The 20,257-nt window shown below is 31.2% G+C and overlaps 1 protein-coding gene and 1 long non-coding RNA gene across 15 annotated transcripts in view; one reads left to right on the plus strand and one right to left on the minus strand.

Moving 5' to 3' along the window:
• The window catches only part of LOC129799487 (LIM domain-binding protein 2), a 60,195-nt gene that overhangs the window by 18,266 nt on the left and 21,672 nt on the right, over window positions 1-20,257 (minus strand). The gene's annotated exons all lie outside the window — the stretch shown is intronic.
• On the plus strand, window positions 19,193-20,084 carry LOC129799502 (uncharacterized). Its single transcript, XR_008751516.1, has 2 exons — window positions 19,193-19,347; window positions 19,412-20,084. It is a non-coding gene; the product is annotated as an uncharacterized LOC129799502 (long non-coding RNA).

Below are 20,257 nucleotides of genomic sequence, written 5' to 3' on the forward strand. Positions count from 1 at the left end.
TTCATTTTTGCACTTCTCCTCAACCAACAATCATCTGTCTTTTTCTCTTGTGAAAAATAACTCACAAATAAATCATTCACACGATATACTCATTTATAATTATTTTCATAAAGTCCATTACATATAAGTCAGATATTCCCATTTTCTAATTCTATTTACATATTCTGGTTGGCTTTGACCTTAAAGGCCGTACGTGATGGTGTATAGTTTATATAGGCTCTTCACTTTATAAATTCTCTCTCTAAAAGCCAAATCCCCGTGCGTCAATTGCAATCGTATATGTGTCGCGCTTTCCTATTCCTCAAAACTCTCTTTTTTTTATTATTATTATTATTATTATTATCGCTCCAGTTTATTGGTGTGTATAAGTGATGTGCGTTTGCGTGTATTGTTAAGTTATTCTAGAAGAGGAGACCCATCAACAATATTATGTTTTTATTATCCATAGACATATTTTTTTTTATATATTCCTACTTCTAGGTCTAGTCAAAACATCAAAACAATCATAACAAAACTAATATAAATTTTATATGATATCGTGGTCTGTTTCCACGTACAACGGCCTTCGAAAAAAAAATTGCAATAGCACAAATTAAATTTTTGTTGTGAAATTCTACAATTCTTAATGAACACACTGTATCACGGAGTTTATGACACTCTGTCTCACATTTATACACTACATCTAGCAATATATATATATAGATATATAATATATATATAACTTCGACGGATAGAATGATATGTATCCATCACATAAGAAGTACAGTCTATCTCTTTTTCACCATTTTTAATATGTATTGGAGAAGGAGCGAGTTTCTTTTAACAATGTGTTTATTTAGCATATTGCATCTGTATTTGTTAGGTCACAGAGTTTGGTAATTTTTGGTAGTATGAGAAAGAGAGACAGAAAGATAATCCTCCCGCTCATTCATGTTACAAATTTGCGTGTTTGATAAATATTTCTGCTTCTTTCTTTTTGTTTATTCCTTCTATCTGTCTCCCTTGCCTTTTCGTTCAATCGACAGGAGAGTGATTGAAGTATGCTAGAAATCAAGTACACTGTATCAATGAAAAACTTGTACTTTACTACAGCACACATCGGTTTCTAGCAGTGTACTTTATAGCCATATCCACGCTGTTGGTCTTTCATACATAACTTGCGTTTCATTTTATTTACTCAACGTGTACACAAAACACTATATACCCGACTATATAATGCCATTATATTTTAGATATACAAGATACGCTATATATTTTCTGTGCATGAGAGACAGGGTGAATGCAAAGATTTCTGATATTTCAGCTAAATTTCCAACATATACTTACAATACATTTTACTTGAAAACTGAAATGTTTAACAAGAGGTCCCTAGTATATGCTACACTCATAAAAATAATGTTCACTTCCCTTCCTCCCCCCCAGGGTGAGATATACGACAATTGCACAGAATCATAGAGAGTGACATAATCACCCTATTTCTCAACACGCTTCACCAGTTTATATATCAAAAAACATATAAATGTATTATATACATTAAGCTTTTATATTATGTAGCAAAAACGAGCTATACGGAGGGATGAGGGGTGCTGACATAACCTTAAGCATTTTTCTTTTAGAAACATAGAGAGACAACACAACAACTATACAAAATCATATAATGTACAGCAGAAATTTCTATATATATGTTTATATATATATGATAAGAACACGTTTAGAAATCCCCAATGAAAGCTATATCTTCTACAATACTTTCCACCAACCGCAGAGAACTTCGAATCATAAGTTCATTCGACAGAAATATCCTCGAAAAATACAAAAAAAAAACCCAAACCGGAGAAATATTACAAAAAATGTGTACCCTCACATACAATAAAAAAAAAAAACAAAGACTCTCTCTTCCACAAATAGTCGAGCAAACATGGTAACATTTATGCTACTCTTTTTCTCCAATAATGTTATTTTTGCCAAAAAAAAATACAACAAAAAAAGGGGGTATACGCAAATATTTGCGGTTGTTCAAATATTGTATCGCACTGTCGCCGCCGTGGGCTAAATCGGCGCTACAGTCTCTATGGAGACCACAATAATGACGTCACTTGTATATTCAACAGCTATTAACAGGCATCATATATTCCGACTACATATATTTGATAAATCCTGCCAGACGGGTAGTTAAAATTAAATCACCCGCCTGTTTAGACATGAGCACGTTTATAATAATCAATTTCTGCATTTCTAAACCATATTTGTTCATTTGACAATACTTTATGTCATACATATTGACATTTTATGACTAATTTTTGAATTTGAACTCAACTGATAATTTTTCTGTTTTATTTTTTTTTTTTTTCAAAGTAAAAATATCATTAAATTACAGTACATCTATACTTATTGAGAACACCCACAATTCAACTGTGCACAATTTTCAATGTACATGATCAAACCATTATATTTATATACGAGCTAAAACTATATATAATATATTTATAGATATAACCATTGTATAGATATCGCAGTAGAATGAGTGAAAAATATATACGTTAAATCTCATAACTATATATCTCGTATAGAAACACTACAAAAAATTTATATGTACCGAGAGAAAAACTAGATATAACCATTTTAAATTAAATATAAAAGTACATAAGCGGAATATACTTTTTTTTTGATATTTATTATATCTAGATTAAATATACATAAGCTAGAGAACATAAATAATACAGTACTAGAGAAGCATATAATATAGTCTATCTCTACAGTTTACTTTCCAAAGATGAATAAAACGCAGTACAGAAAGAAAATTGTATTTTGTATCTACTGAATTTGCAATGAAGGCAGGAGATAGAGATTAGCCTTGCACATGAGAAAATTTCAGGAAAAATTTACCAAAAAAAAGTGTTTTAAGAATATTTCTAAAAGTGTCTTTCCTATACGACCACTCAGAATATAAGTCGAATAATTCAATTTTTTACAAAAATCGTTTTATTCGGTTTTTGGATACTTCTTTATACCCTCTACCTTCCCTACGAATATTATACTTGAAAGATAATTACTTCACTGTGAGAGAAATCCGAAAAAGCTAAAATAACATTCCGGAAATGTTAATTTTACCCTGCAATATTGATCCAAAATTGGTGTAAATATTACCCTTTTTAGGTGTATTGGGGGTTAAAGTTACCCTTTTTAATAATAATTTTACCCTTAAAAAGGTGTAAAATTAACATTAAAAAATGTTGATATATTTTTACACATAAAAAGTGTTAAAGTTATGAAAAAAAAGTTAATCGCACCCTCTTTTTTTCTCAGTGTTTCAAAGTTATAGAGATTTTAAATCTCAAAAATCCTATACTCTGCATGTAAAATCGCAGCTTCAAATTGCTCTCCTGTAGATTTTGCCTACTGTGAGTTGTTCGTTTCTTATTCTGAGTGGTCAATATTATATGCAGTGCACTCCCTTATCCTCATAATTTCATATCTTAAAATGTCCCTTCAATTTCACAAACGGCACAAATATAGTGCAAGGTGTAAGACAAATAACGCTACACTGAAACTCAATATTTTATAGTGTATATTCTCACAGCACTGAATTTTAAATGTATTTTAAATTAATAATAAAATTTACCCGTTTAATGTAGAGCTCATACAACGCATACAACCGACAACGCTTAAAATGTGATAACATCTAAAGTTCTAAAACATAATATTACTACAAGTATTCTCAAATGAGCGAATTTAATTATATATATACAGTACATACTGTATATGCAAATAGTAATTACACGGAAATCTTGTTGGTTCTTTTGCTCTCTGCAGACAAATGCAAAGAATAGTGCCAATGTGTGTGTTTTGAGAATTATTAAAATATTTTCAACAAAATGCAAAGTTTATAATATTTAACTTCTTCACTCAGTACTTATCCGTAAAACATATTATGCTAACTTCAAGAAACAGTTTTTATTGGAAAAAAAAAACTTTGAAAGTTGTAGGAGTAATAAAAAAAACATAAATTTTTAAATTATGGAATTTAAAATTTTTATGTTAAGTATTATCCACATCAAATAAAATAAAATACCATAAAATATTTTAGTTCTATCGTGTTCTCTGGTCGGCTAAAAAGTAATCAAACATTTTGTAAAGCTTTGGCTTATCAGTGATTAAATATTTAGTTACATATTAAATATTTGGATAACCCTTAACCTATTAAGAATTATGAGAAATCTTATTGGACAATTTTTAAATAATGATTTTCTTGTTGTTTAGAACCAAAAAATAATAAGTCCCAAATTGGAGTTCATTCCAAAATTTAAAAGAGTTTGGGACCTTTTTAGTGATGTTTCAAAATAGATTACAGTGTAACTCCAGTAGTGTCAACTTGAACTCAAATTGAGTCAAATTAGTGTCAATTATATTTTTATTACTGAACTAAAAATATTAATATTTTTATTATGATATTTTCGAAGTTAAAATGGTTTTTTTTTGTTTATCAATGTATAATATTTTTAACATAATAAGCATTTATGTAAGGACATGGAAATTTTATGATACAATTCGGATTTAAAGGTGTTTAATCTTTTGTGAATGAAATATTTTTTTCGTGATTTGAAGTTTTTAAAGACCATTTAAAAGTTCTTTCGCCTATTCGTATATACAGCAAGAAAAGAAATAATACATTCAATTAAAATATTGAACGTAGCCCTTAACTATTCAAAAAAGAATCAGGAAAAGAATAAAGAGAAATGTGAGAATCATCAGGTAATGGGGATCTCAGTGGCGCAATAGACAAGACCGTTGGATGATCCAACTTGAATCTTGGGCGAATAGTTACCCGGTTTGACTCACAGTCGTGAGTTCGAGTACCCACCCGGTGCGAAGATCTGAATATTTAGAAAAAGACATTTTCACTGTGATATAATGTAATAAATATGCACCGCCTCTACCCAAAAACTCCGAGAGCACGGAAGAAGCATCCACCACTGCGGGGAAGGCACTCTTGGGCGGTCTACTACAATGGACTTAGCAGATTCTTCCTTCACGGGATACAACAACAAATATCATTAGATTGTAACAAATATCCCGATACAATTAATGCTCAACGCACAATAAATTTTGTTTGTAAACATGTTTTCAAAATTTCATATGAGAGAGAGCGAGATGACTAGATCTCGCTTTCATTCACTCTCACTCAAATGTCATAAACATGTTTACAAAACAAAAGTTATTGTGCGTTGGACATAATGCTGAGCGCATAATAACTTTTGTTTGTAAATATGTTTACAAAATTTCCTAAGAGAGTGAGCGAGATGACTAGATCTAGATCTCACTCTCACTGAAATGTTAAAAATATGTTTACAAAAGTTATTGTGCGTTGAGCATAATATTAATAATAATAATAATAATAATAATAATAATAATAATGCCCAATGCACAATAACTTTTATTTAGTAAACATGTTTTTGACATTTCAATGAGAGTGAGTGAGATCTAGATCTAGTCATCTCGCTCATTCTCATGGGAAATTTTGAAAACATGTTTACAAACAAAAGGTATTGTGCATGAATATTCAGGTAATGCTAAATTGAGAAAAGTGTTTTCCAAATCCCTTTATTATGTTTCGAGCACACCTTTTAGATCGGTAAAATTTCATGTGATTGAAATCTATATCCCTTTCTCTCTCAAATGTTTTGCATGTAGGGGAGACTGGGGCAAAATTTGTCAAAACGAAAATTTCAATATTCACTACTTTCTAAAATAAAACAGACTGAGGCTTGAAATTTTTATTATAGATAGCCTTCATGAACCTTCTTAAACTTACAAAGTTTCAAGGGATTCGAGGAAGGATTATGAAAAATAAAAAATAATGAAATTTTAAGCCCTATTTTTGGAATATTTGGCTTACAGAAAATATCAATATAGATTAGCTCAATTTAAGCACATTTCTCGTTAAGATAGAGAAAAATTATCTTCGACAAAGTTGTAGAGGAATAAATTTCCTATAAAAATATATGTCTATTTGATATTTTTAACGTTTGCGAGAGTAAAACGTCACAAATTATCCGAAGACTGACAAAATTTGCCCCAGCAATTTTAAGAATCAAATGTAAAAGAATTAAATGTGCGTTTTGCCAAGTTTTGCCCCAGTCTCCCCTAGACGTTTCATTCTCTCGCACTCGAAATTCGATTGAACTCAATTTAATTTGGTGTGAAGTTCAAAATAAGAAGATGAATCCAAAAGACTGGGATAGATATATGCAAAATATTTGAGAAAAAAAGGACGTGAATTTCGAATAGATGAAATTTTCTCGATCTAAAAGGTATGTCAGAGCTATTAAAAAACACGTTTAAATTAGTGTTATACAAAAAAAATTAAAAACTATCATTCTATGTGATTTGTCCTGAATATACTTGTAGTGTAGTATTCCCTAAAAGAGCAGTATTTTAGATCAGTAAAATTACATGAAGTTGAAATTTCGAATCCCTTTCCTTCTTACATGCTTTGCAAAAATTATATCTCATTCTTTTGCACTCTTCTTCTCCTTTTAAACATCACAAGAAATTCAATTTAGCTCAGTAGAATTCAGAGTGTGAAAAAATGAGATAGACATATGCAAAATATGTGAGAAAGAAAGGGATGTGAATTTTGATTTCATAAAATTTTCCTGATAAAAAAAGTGTGTCCGAGCCATTAATATTAAAATTATCAATTTAACTTTGAAATTAATGCATTATTCTGCCTAAAAAAATCAATTGCAATATATTACTAGTTCATGCGTAGATATCGTGTGTTATCCATATAGAAATGTCATTAAAAGTGTATGAGATACATTTTTCAGCAAAAAAAAAGTTCTGTAAAAAAATTTGGACAGAGAGATACAAATTGAAATTGAGATATACAACTGAGCTATGATGTATACTGTTTATTATGAGTATTTTTTTTAATAACTCATTCTTCGCTATAAAGAATTATGATTTATTTACTGTATTGCACTATAATTGACCATCACATAGAATACATTAAATACAGTGCTGCTAACACAAGATAATGTCAAGGTGTTGTGTTAGACAATGAGAATGATTCTACGCAGATAATGCTCATTCTTAATTTATATTTAGAATTGTGTAAGAGATTCCATGAAATTCACGTTTTTAGACCAATTCTCTTTATATCGTCTGAAAAATACGTTTTACCTCAAGATGTTTCTGTTTTTTTTTTTGAAAAATCGCACATTTATAGCGTTGAAATGTCGTTTTTGTCTTTCATTTTTTTTACATTGGTTCTCAAAAGAAAGAACAAATACAGCTTTGAGTAGACTATTACTGATGCCAAATAATATTTATCCAAAATCTTTAAAGTGTTTTAATATCCATTTTAACATTCTGCACACGTCGCCCAACAGACAGACATCCCCGATGGCAACAGTTTGATATTTTTGCAAGGTGTTCGACAGAATTTGGTCACGGGACAGCTTAACATAGGCGGTGTATAAATATAGTTCAGTCAGTTCTAAATTAATTACTTTGAGATCATTCTAATTATATTGTCACACACAATAGAACGTAAAATGCATCAAGTGGGAACCGCACATCACTTAAATTGAATACTTGCATAAATTGTCCAATTTTTTTGTTTTAGTATTTTGACATTATAATGTGACCTGTGCTAACAAAATGGTCGATTGATTTGGTCTTCACTGTCGGTGACAACAAGCTACCTTTGCCGGAGACAGGTGAATCGATGATGAAACTCTCTTAGTCGCGCGCGGTGCCAAGATATTTCCGTACTTTTTTTTCCTGTTACACTGTTCTTCTTTTTCCTCATCTTCTCTACCATTTACTGCATTCACTGTTTATCCGAATCACCACCACATTTTATCAGTGGTTGTTTGAAAGTTTCTCAGTGCAAGCACAGTCGTAAATTGCAATAAAACAAGGATATAGTTGGTGGGTCTTCTAAAGTTAAAACCCAAAGAGGGTGGTGTGGAGAATAAGAAAAACGACAAAAATATGCTTCAGTATTGAAGAAGAAAATAGATTTCGTCTTATTTCACACTCAACTAATACGTCGATAGTTGCAGGTGTTTTCACAGTTTTTCGTCTTTATTTCTGAAACTCACATTTTATTGCTCAAAAGAGCTCCATAATTACAATAACCATATACAAGATACACCCATAATATAAAAATCCAAAAATTTCTGCAAGTAGATTAACCACAATTTTGCCAGTAATTTTTTTGCAATAAAAAAATGTGTTAATTCAAATTCTTTTAGACGCCAAACGGGTAGAGATAGTAACTCTGAGTTTTTGTGAAATGGGCTTCTCCCTCCCTCAATACGGCAACACTGGGATAAACAGCATCTTCCCGTACATCTGACAAACCCTCAAAAATATGCTTTCTATTTTATTTCTAAAACGCATATAGGGTAGAGTCAGCCCTTTTGGCCATGTAAGCCCTTATGGCCACCTAAAGTAAAATCTCATTGTAAGGCAATTATGAGTTTATTTAGAACAGAAAAATGAGTCTTATTTCGTGACCTCTAATCTAACGGATCAGAAAACCATATTTGATTTTGTATCGACTTGATTAATTCTAAGTTATTGAAAGAAATTCTCGACAAGGTAAACGATCACAAAAAAACATGGGATTCTTAAGAAACTTGTTAATGTTAAGAGAAATTGTTTTGCAATAATTTCATATTTTTGATGAAAATAATTGATGTTATACAATGAAAGTCCATTTCTTAATTAACTAAATCTTATTGTGATATCATCCTTAATAAGATTTTCTAACAAATTAAATGAAAATCGGATGTGGCTAAAAGAGCTTACTTTTTTCGGCTGTGTAAGTACTTTTGGCCATTTTTTTTCCCATACATTTTACACGTATCGCACCTCGCGGATTTCAGTAAAAACAATCGTGACTTTTGACTGATTTTTACATAAAATAGAAAATGTGCAAAAAGTCGTTTAAAATACTCTAATAATCACATAAAATTAGTGTTAAATAAGAATAGGTCTTGTGCTGTATATTTGTGAAAGTTTTCGAAAGCTATTTCTTTTGTTATTTTATTAAAATTCTATTGGAAACAAGTTTCCAAAAGTGCTTACACACAATGGCCAAAAGTGCTTACAAAGTGGCCAAGAGTACTGAAACATGGATAGTTGTATAAAATGCATTTTTCACTAAAATATCCAAAAAATTTGGGAATTCTGTTGGATTATTAGGAAGAAATGGCTTTAAGGTATTTTTGTACAAAATTTCATTTTATTTAAATAAAGATTATAAAAATTACTAGCACATGAAACCTTAAAGTGGCCAAAAGTACTTACTCCACCCTAGTACGTTTTTTTTCTTTTCGAAAATATTTTTGACAAGTATTTTATCCGTATACGTCAACGATCTTGAATAATAATTAAATATACACTTAAATAGTGCCTATAGTTTGGTGAAGACGAATACTAAATATTTTGTTTAGTTTATTTTACATTATAATTTTTCTTAGATCTCATTCTAAGAACGGTTTTTTAGTAAATTTTCTCCTAAGGTTTACAAAGTTATTTTATTCCCTTTTATTCTGCAAATTTCAAGCACAAATAAATACCTTTCCAACGGACCCATATTTTGTAAGTTCTGTTCACTTAAGAAATTATATATAACGGATAATAAGACAAAGCCGAAAAAATAAATAATTAGTATATTTTGTAAAAAAAATTGACATGGTAGAGCGAAACTAAGACCAAACTAAGACCACTTGACTCTATCCAACATACTATGCAAGACCTCGATTATTAAAACGGTGTTGCATAGCTGTTATTGGCGAACCACTATAGCTAATATCCTTGAACTATTCATTTTAATAAGTTATCAAGATAAATCATATCATAATGCTCTGTGGTCTTGAATGCAGTGAAGGTCAATGGGTATAATTTCCGAATTTATTTCCAATAAAATTTCTGGTGATCGAAAGAAGATTCGTACTCAGAACTTTTGCATTATACAGCGGGTACTCTACAACTTGACCCTCAATTTGAGTTGAGTGCTCTCAATTTCATTAATGCAATATTTTACTGCGTGTATCAGACCGTTTCATAGAAACAATTCATATGGAAGTTAATTTTCAATACATAAATTCATGAATTCGAGCATTCTTGGAAGTTCTTTCTCTTCTTGATATCTTAACTCAGTTTCATTTCTTAAAATGGACATATTCAATAATGAAGATGCCCTATTTTGGAGAAATGAAGAAATGCCACCTTATGATTAAATAATAAACATTTAATTGCATAACACAAATACCAAACATACGTATAACACGTTCATGGAATAATGAGAGATTTTTTTCCAACTTGCCTCCCATACAACATATTTTCAAATGCATTAATGCACTCTCAGCAATAAATGTCGACAATTAGTTAGGAAAGAAAACCTATATCATACCCATTCAAGATGCCTCTTTGCCCAGACACTGTCATAGACGCTCTTTCTCTCCTTTACACTCTCACTTTTCCAACCATAAACTTTCATTCTTTTTTTTTCTTTATAAGAAGACAATAGTGACACAAAACGCAACAATTTTCCATGTGAACACTTGAATACCCTCACCTTCTGTCTATATAGCCAATATATCTACGCACCATCGTTTTAATGCTATATCCCCTTCAATTTCTATAAAATGTTTCTCACAAAATTCTACACACATACATATATAACTATGTTAAATTTCAAAGTGGGAAAATCCACCCCATCGCAATATACACATCCTGATAGTCAATATTTCCATACTACACTCCCAAACTACATGTGGTGTATACTGTTAGATTATGCATATATATAGTGATAGTACATCACATTTTATTACATATATGCATTAATCCATAAGTAACACAGAACCATATCCACCATCATCCTTTCCTCATTCAAATATTGCTCCACCAACTAAGCAATTCACAATGAGATTAAATGTGTACAGTGAAATTCATAAGGAAGTGTTTCATCTCCCATGTCGTTATATGAACATTTCAAAGGTCTTTCTCTCATAATGTACACGAAGATTTCCAGGACTTTATAATATTGTCAACAATCATCTTCTACTTTATATTCGCAATTTATTTCTCCATCATTACTCATGTAAAGCATTGAAATCCTTTAATACACTTTATGTTGTTTTTCTTTGACAATTTATACCTAAATCTATCCAAATATATTTAAAATTGGATTTAAGTTATAAGCACACTTAAAATGAGTTGAGTTAACGATTATTGTGGAGTCACGACTACTGGACATTAGGGAAAAATGCCCATGCTTCGTCCGATCCCAAGTTTCGTAATTAAACTCATCGCACCCATTTTTAAAAACTAGGGAAAAGTGCTCAGTTTGAGATCGTACGAAGCATGAGCACTTCTCCCTATACACTTATGGACAGTTTGCAGAAATCTTAAATTTTTACTTAAAACCGAATTCGAAAAGTCACATAATTAATGCCTATTATTTGATGTAATTTACTCCCTCCGTTCCGAAATAAGTCACAGGTTTGGGAAAAAATTGGGATTAAGGGAAAGTTTGTTGGTAAATGTTTTGTATAACAACAATTATCTCTTGTAAAAAACTATTGTTAATCTTCTTAAGTAGACTTCTTAAGTAGATCTTAAGTAGACTCTCACTATATAATTCGGGCATATGGAACCAAAATGTTATCCAAATTAAGAAAAAAATTGCACTTTTAATGATTATTATAAATTCTACAAAAAATCTTAATATTGAAAAATTACAACGCAACTACGAAAAGCCACAGAGAATTTGAGCTAAATTGCTTCATTTTACAATCACAACTAAATGAAAAAATGTCAACAAACTTTTTTTTTCTGGAGCCCCAAATTAAGCCTTTAAAGTTTAAAGGCAAGAAGGTCAAAAATTGGGAGTCAGAAAAATCAGTTTTCTGACTTCTTATTAGAGCAAAACATAACTTTAGAAAGCCATAGGAAATACCTTTTTTGGGACACCAGTGTTTTAAACGTTTTTAACTCTTTAAGCTTTAAGGAAAAATGGGACACCGGTGTCCCAAAAACAAAAACAATTTTTTTTGACTAGAAAGTTATTTTGTCCTCTAAATAGTCCAGAAAACTAGTTTTTATTTTTGGGTCAGCGGTGTCCTATTCGTCGTTAAAGGGTTGATGTTAGATCGATGTTAAAAGAAACGAATTAGCGAAAGTCTACTGTAAAGTGGTTTAAGTCATTACAAACATCAAATAAAGATAATTGTATTTTTTTTCAAATCTATGGTGTTAAATAAACTGATTTTACTGCTCGAATTCGAACGAAGAAAGAGTGCAGTATTATATATATAATCTCTCGATTTAACACTCCAAAATTTCCACTTTCCACTCACAGGACACTACTTTTCTTAACATATTTTCGTATTTCATATAATATCTGCGAAATGGCGTCATGCTCTGTGTCCGTCTGACCATGCAGTGAAACAGTCACAGATAAAAGTTGCCTAGGAAGCCATTTCGTTTATATACGAATATACTATTAAATCATTCCTAATAACGGGTTTTCAAGATCTAAAGTTCAAATCGCTCTATAGAGTGTATTTCCCACCGGAATTGAGTCATGTTTGGGTTTGTTGGAAAGGTCTTGGAATTTCTAACAAGTCTGAACCGAATCAAATTGGATATGCACTGGTAATGAACTTATTATGAATTGATAAATGATTTTTATGAGAAATACAATTCCATTACTTCTAACTAAGTTATTTTGGGCGATCATTTGAGTGATTTATAAAATGGTAAATTGTGCGAAATTACTTTCAAGGTATAGCATCTAAGTTACGAATTCGAGTTTTTCACAAAGTTTGACACCATTTACCACCCTATCTCGTATACACATAGCTTTTTCACTTGATAAATTTGAAAAAAAAGTTAGAGTAATTCGTTTTTATTATTTTTACTTTCTCTATTTTGAATGTGTTAACGATAAGTAAACGATACTAATTACAGTAGGTTTTCGAAAAAAAATCCGAACTTGTAATTTACAGTCTCATAATTTGCATTAGGGGAGGGTGGGGCAGCTTCAAGAATGTAAGACATCAGAAAATTAGCATTTTTGAAATAATCAAATATTTTGGAATTTTAATCTAATTTTTCAAATTTAAAAGACTAGAGAAACTAGATGGTAATTGTTTATTTATAATTCATAGTCGTTTGAAAAATGAGTTTTGATAATAAGTTGAGCTGCATGTACTTCCCCACCATGCCCCATATTGAAGCTTGTACGATGAACCTGTCGTTTGATGAACTTCTTAGAAACTCCATGGCATGAATCTTTAGTTAATTTAGAAGAAATCAATCATTGCATACGCTATTGACATACGGTTTTATTTAGTTCTTCATGCATATAACATTTCATATATATATATATATATATATATTAAATTGAATGATATATATACAGTATGTCTCAGAGTTATTCAAATATCGATATTTCAACATATATGTACATAATTCCTTTTATGCTTTACTTTATGAAAATATACTACATATATTTATGCATGAGATTGCAAAAGACGTCTTTGGCAACGAGATATATTCTTCACGTGACTTTATTTACATATGGTAGAGAGATGTGAAAATACTAGAGAAAATGCATTCAGTATTTCCACCCTGCTGACTTTCAACTCTGTCTGTAAGCTTTTATTGAGAAGCTTTCAACTTGTTCTGAGAGATCCAAAATCTCTCGAAGGGTATTAAAAAAAAGTAATATGCACTGCAAATAATACACTTATACAGGATGAGCATCATACAACTGTGAAAGTTTTCCGCAGTGGTATCATTTACAAAATGGTGTCATACTTTTGATTATTATTAAAAAAAAAAACTGCTCTCTCTTGGAGTTCGAGCAGTTAAAATATACATCAAGGTAAGAGCGGAGCCGCTTGATTCAAGGGTAGTTTTCTAAATCGTTCTCTAAACTAATTGCAATTATGCTCATGATGCTCGTAGTGTAAGTTATGTCAAATGATACGATTGTTTCTTTAACATGAACATTTTTCAATAGTAAATTAATTCTTCGGGGAGTCTTTCTATCGGTTAAAACAATCTCTGTATCATTATAAATTTTCGTTTAGGACTGTTTCATGAAAATTTTGTATATAAAATGTGATTGAATATAAAAAACATATAAATTTTTCAATTGTTAAAGATCTGTGGAGGAGTATTAGTAAGGTTAGTAATGACAAGTTTACCGAATGGCATCTGAATTAACTGACATTTCCATGGTAACAGTAATAATTGTAATAACTTAATTTGGCGGTAATTTTTTAATTAACTTCGTGTATCTGCAGTTCTTTGAAAAAGTACACAATGTTTTTCCGTCTATTCGTCATGAAAACTAAGGACAGGCAGATCTTCTTCAGACTTTAATCACACTTACAGTAGCTAAATGATTAAAATCTTATTTTTGTTTTTTTTTAATATAGGGGAAGTGCTCATAATTTTGGACAGTCTGCTTATAAGCATCGAAGTTCCAAGTTTGAAGTGCGATATTTTCTATACTAATTGACATTTCTTGTTACTCTCTTTTCAGAAGGATTGTTTAGAAACTTAGCAAGCTATTTATCGTCTTATTTTTATTAAAATTAGTTTTAATACGTTTAAAAATGAATTGATAAGTAGAGGTGACCTTGGGTCTTATTTTGGACAACTTGTTTATTAATTTGGCCAACTTGGCTGTAAATTTGGACAGCTAATCCGCCTCAATAGGATGCCCATTGTTCTTTATTTGATGAACCAATCTTACCAAGTCCTCTTCCTGTTCATGTAAGGAAAACGTAGAATGTCACAGAAGCCCGGAAACTTTCCAGCAATTGCTCACACTGAATTTTCAACAAAGCAATTTCAACTCAAATCATATTCAAATTTTAACGTATTTAGTGTTAAAATCTTCCAAAAAGAACAAATATTTAGATAGAATTCATTATTCATCAAATATTGGAATAAAAATCCATCATTTTAATCAATTTATTTTTAGTGTCCAATGTTATCCTCAAAGTGTCCAAAATAAGAAACTGGACAAAATTATGAGCATTTCCCCTATAGGGCCAGCGAACAATCCTCGATCGTTTGCATCTGGTTAAGAAAATTGTAATATTTCGAATGTTCATTAATCTACAACATTAAAGCAAAATTTTCCTCACAAGTCTAAATCGCTTTTTTTCGACATTTTCAAACAAAAAAAATTATTGCTGTCAGAACTAAAAAGTCTCATTCCAATGCATTCAACGAATTATCTCTAAAACCCAACTAAAAAGGCATCTAAAAATCCCCGCATTCCCCTAATAATGTGCTTTGATATTTGTTATTCAGTCAGATCTACCTAGATCTAGAATATATCGAGAGCTTTTCCATTGATACTGTTTCAACATTTGAAAAAATCTAGTGTATTTAAATTAACTAATATTATACATTGGGTACATGGTATGAAACATCATACATATTGCTATGTGATATAAACATTCGAATGATTATTTGACTTTTTTTTTGTACTTTTCAACTTGTGGCTGTGTATGACGTTTGATGTGTACATTATCGATGTGTGACATGAGACATTTTGATGAGGACGAGTATGCGCGCATAATAAATTTTCAAAGTATATAGAGAGAGAAAATGCTTATGGCTGAATTATACATAACACGAATGACTATCTATAAATATACATATCTAACTATAGATATATAGAATAATGTGGAATATATAGTTAAATCTACATAATGTATATAATTTTATTATCGCACGAAAATGTACATATTCTCTCTCTCTTCTGTATTATAATACTACAATACAACTTATTCGTATGAAAACCTACATCTATGACGAAGAGGTAGGTGGGGAGCAATACAGGGAGATGGTATGAGAGAATTATTTTATGTGTGTAATGTATTATAAAAATAAAGTATCTGATGGAAGAGTTTTACTGAAAATTTTCATTCCTCGACGTCTCTCCTGAATATTTCTTCACATTATGCTTTTTTTTTTCAATTTGCTCTCTCTTTCTCAGCAATTTTTTTTCTTTTGCAAAAAAAAAAGATTCCTCTCCTTTTTGCCTTTTATTTTAAACACTCAGCATCATTGCAGCTCAACGACCAGAATTGATGCTAAATTTAAATATTACAAGGAGAATAATCATCATTTCACACTGTTGCCATTCAATAAGACTCATTATCAGATTGGATAGTAGAACCGAAATATAGGTCATAATTTCACAAGCATCCGTAGCTGCAAAAGATCACCCAAGTCTCACATACACCATGCATTGTAACAGATAACTTTTGCATAAAGTATCACAGTTTATCTATGAATATATCTTGTTGTCAAGCTTATGTTCGGTTTACAAAAATCCCCAATTTATTTTTTGTTGCAAAAAAGAAACTAAACTAAACTATACAGAGGATGAATGGAGAAAAAATTTAAAACAAAAAGAAAAACTTGACGACAAAATGATGCAAAATCTAAAAAGTATAACATCCTGAGCATGCAACGAACGTCAGAAACTCTTCAGTAAAATTCACATGGCGGGACTAAATGTGTGCAAAATCATGGGAGAATTTATTAAGAATTCTTTGGAAATGAGCCATATCTAATACGTCAGTGTATATTGCGCGTGTTAATGTACGTAGTGTAACCTTGTATCCATTTAAAAAAAAAAGCTAATTGTTTATTTTAAAAAAAATTTGCCGGGAGTAATATATAGATTAACTGCGTGAACACCCCTTTTCTAAAAGAAATCTTTCAAATACCTTATTATCTGTGTTAGCTTGAAAATGGAAAAGTCTCCTAATTTTATTGAGTGATTTTTGGTGATTTTGCTCAATCAATAAGATAATGATAAATGGTGTACTGAAAGTTTACACAATCTACGTAATATGTGCAATCGGATACGTAATAGATAAGATTAGGAAGGTTTTTTTTCTTTATTTTCTTATTTCTTGTCAATGAATATAAACAATAAGGCATATGAGATATGAGCTTACAAAATACTTCAATTGCGATAGAAAAAAAATTCCTCCAATCCATTCTAATTTTTTTTTTCGTACAAATATATAAAAAAAAGAAGCTTTGGCAATATTGTAGGCCTTTGACCGCTTTGAGCTGAGGTTATTCATAGTTAAATTGAGAAATAATTCTATTTGGTATTTTGTTATTATTATTCGTCATAGGAGAGAGAAGGCCCTTAGCACAGATGAAACATACTAAATTAAGCATACCAGAATACCGCCTAGTCCCTATATTTTGTCTCTATGTACCCCAGAACAACGTAGTTGAAATACATTCGGTCGGTTGCATTGATTTTTCATTTTCATTTGTATGTATACATATATAACTGCTGAATCTTGCTTGCCTGGCGGGTTGTTGGCTGGTTTGCCTAGCACCCCTCTTCATCCCATACCCACCTCTCATACTCTTTAATTCATTCGACACACCAATATGACTACTATATCCACCACACACAACTATATCCACCCATAATAGCCCACCTTCGGGTCCAAATGCTATATTTATGTACATAGTATACCCATCATTGCCATATAGCAATCATATACATAAACTCACTCAGTACATAAAATATGATATCAGGGAATATAGCTATATGAAATAGAAGAGAGAATCTTCCACAGAAGAGACACCCTCTCCTGGTTTTGAACACCGCAATACCAGAAGCAATGGAACCTAGATGTACCCAGGATTCGCACTTTGGATTTTATGTCATAGCAAAAATGTATCTGTACATTTTATCCCTCTCCAAGTAAACCTATATAGTACGTATATATTGCATATAATCAACCCCGCGAATCTCTCAAGTCTATCTATATATGTATATATATTTATATATTGCTTCTACGTATACATATACACAATGAAAATGTAATGTACTACATACCCCATTAAGTTTCCAACATACTAAAGTACATTCATTAAAAGGGTGTGTAATATTTTCCAACATGTATCTAAATTTTCCGATTGACAATAATTTCATACATATATAGGAATTAGTTTTACAATAATAACAATTTAGCATACACCATAATTCACAATTTATAGCTAGGACACTTATGGTCAAGGGCCTTGTAATCAAGTTGTATGATTTACTAATACTCCACATTTACATTATCATTAAGAAATTAATATGAATTGGAATCAGTAATAGACTTCAATGTACTAAGTACTCAGAATTTATCACACTATATTGAGCAATTTCTGCGACAGTATCACAGAAAACACTTTCTTGTATCCCCCTTGTAGCTTCTTGAGAATAGACAACATCTTGTCACATCAGCTACTTAGTACATTAAATAGAATCCAAGACTAGTAACATTCGGACTATATTATATAATTTATTTTGCATTATTCCTATTTAAAAAAATATATATCTTAAAAAACTTTAAGAAAAAAAAATTGTTTGACAAAATAATCTAAAATTAAATTTAAAAGCAACCTAAATTAAAATAGTAAGCTATAGTTTAACCCTTTAAGGACAATTGGGTCACCGAGACCCATAGAGAAAATAATTTTCCCAGACTACATTGTTATTTCTTTCTAATATTTATACGTGATCGTAAAGTAGACGGTTGTACGAATTTAGAATATTTTTCGCAAATCTCCAAATATTTGCTATATAGTAAATATTTAGGGGAAGTTAGGCATGGTTCGCACGTTTTTTCGAACTCCATTTTCAAGATTTTTTTCCGACTAAACTGTGAAATGCACCATGGATTGAGCTACACCAATAAAATCTCTTGTCCTTTAGGTTTCTATACGTATCTAATTCACTGTCGCAAAATTTATGGTTTTTCCTAGACAGGAAAATGAAAAATGTATGACAAATTGTGCGAACCTTGCCTGTGAAGGCAAGGTTCAACCTATGGGTGGTATAGGTTCGTCATTGCAGTTTTTCCTGGAATAGCTTTTCCTCACAATAAAAAATTATTTATCGATTGTTAGATTTTAAATCCATGAATCCGCGAAAACCATCACTTCACTAAAAGAATGTTCCTAAAACACATTTTTCGGCATTTATCTGAAGCACTGTTTTTCTTGAAATTGAATGACGACAAATCGACTGAAATGTGAAAATTTCAAATGTGACAACCCTAAAATTTATCAGCTGTCAATTTGTCATAAAAAGTAAACAAACGAGCTTTTTGTTTTGGCTTAGTAAAAACAACATTTTTCTCATTTTTCATTAGAATATAGAGTAAATAATTTAATATTTTATCTTTTGTTAATCTGTTTCGTGCGTAATCAAAGAAGGTTGAAAGGTTTCAGTACTTTTAAGTCTGTTCAAGGAAAAAACCGTGGGTAAGTGAAAACATTGTGTTTCCCTAATTGTAATTGCATAATTGGCATCTTTCAAGTTAATTAGGTATTGGGAAGTCGAGGAAGACATCCAGTAAAGGCTGCAGAAAGCCAAGAAACTCGAGTAACCCGAAAGGCAGGAACTGGACCAATGGTTGTGAATGACGAGGGCAAGGACATCAATCCTCATATCCCATAGTACATCCCCATATCGTACTATTGCTCAGCTGGTCTACGCTCAGTCACATATCAGCTCCCGTAGAAGGAAAAAGAGACACTGTACACATAGATCGATGGTACAATAGGGGACAGCAAAGTGGTCACAAAGTACCGAAAGAGAGTAACTGACTCATTAAAAGGATTGTATGGTGCATCCGAAGAAGAACTGAGGAAAGTTCATTGTAGCCAAAATTGCTCACTATTACTTCATTGATTACGATGGGAAGCATGACAGATGGAATTGATACAATCCAGCGTATAGCACAGAGAAATTGAGAAAGTATCAGGAGATGAAGACTGCCTATGAAGCCCTGAAAGCAGCCAAGCTCAAAGACAATCTCGATGCTGAGCTAGATGATGCGGAGGATGAGGGCAGATTATATATATTTTATGATGTGGTTATGCCAGGCTCTAAAATGGACACCATAAGGAGAGAATAACAGAGTCCGAACTAATGTAAAAGATTTTTTTAGCCTACTACGATACCACAAAATATATAAAATAAAGAATATTTCTTTTAATTTGCTGATTAGTTATTATTTTTCTCTTTTAATTTTCTTGTCTTCCCTGAGCCTTTTCTTCAACTCTTCCCTTTTGTTTTCCTCATTGAGGTTAGGTTCTCATTTTCAAACAGCTGGAGTTGCCTGATGGGTTGGCGAACCATAACACTTTCAGAGGTTGAACCAATACGCAG

This window comes from Phlebotomus papatasi, chromosome 1, assembly GCF_024763615.1.
Source record: "Phlebotomus papatasi isolate M1 chromosome 1, Ppap_2.1, whole genome shotgun sequence".
NCBI lineage: Eukaryota > Metazoa > Arthropoda > Insecta > Diptera > Psychodidae > Phlebotomus > Phlebotomus papatasi.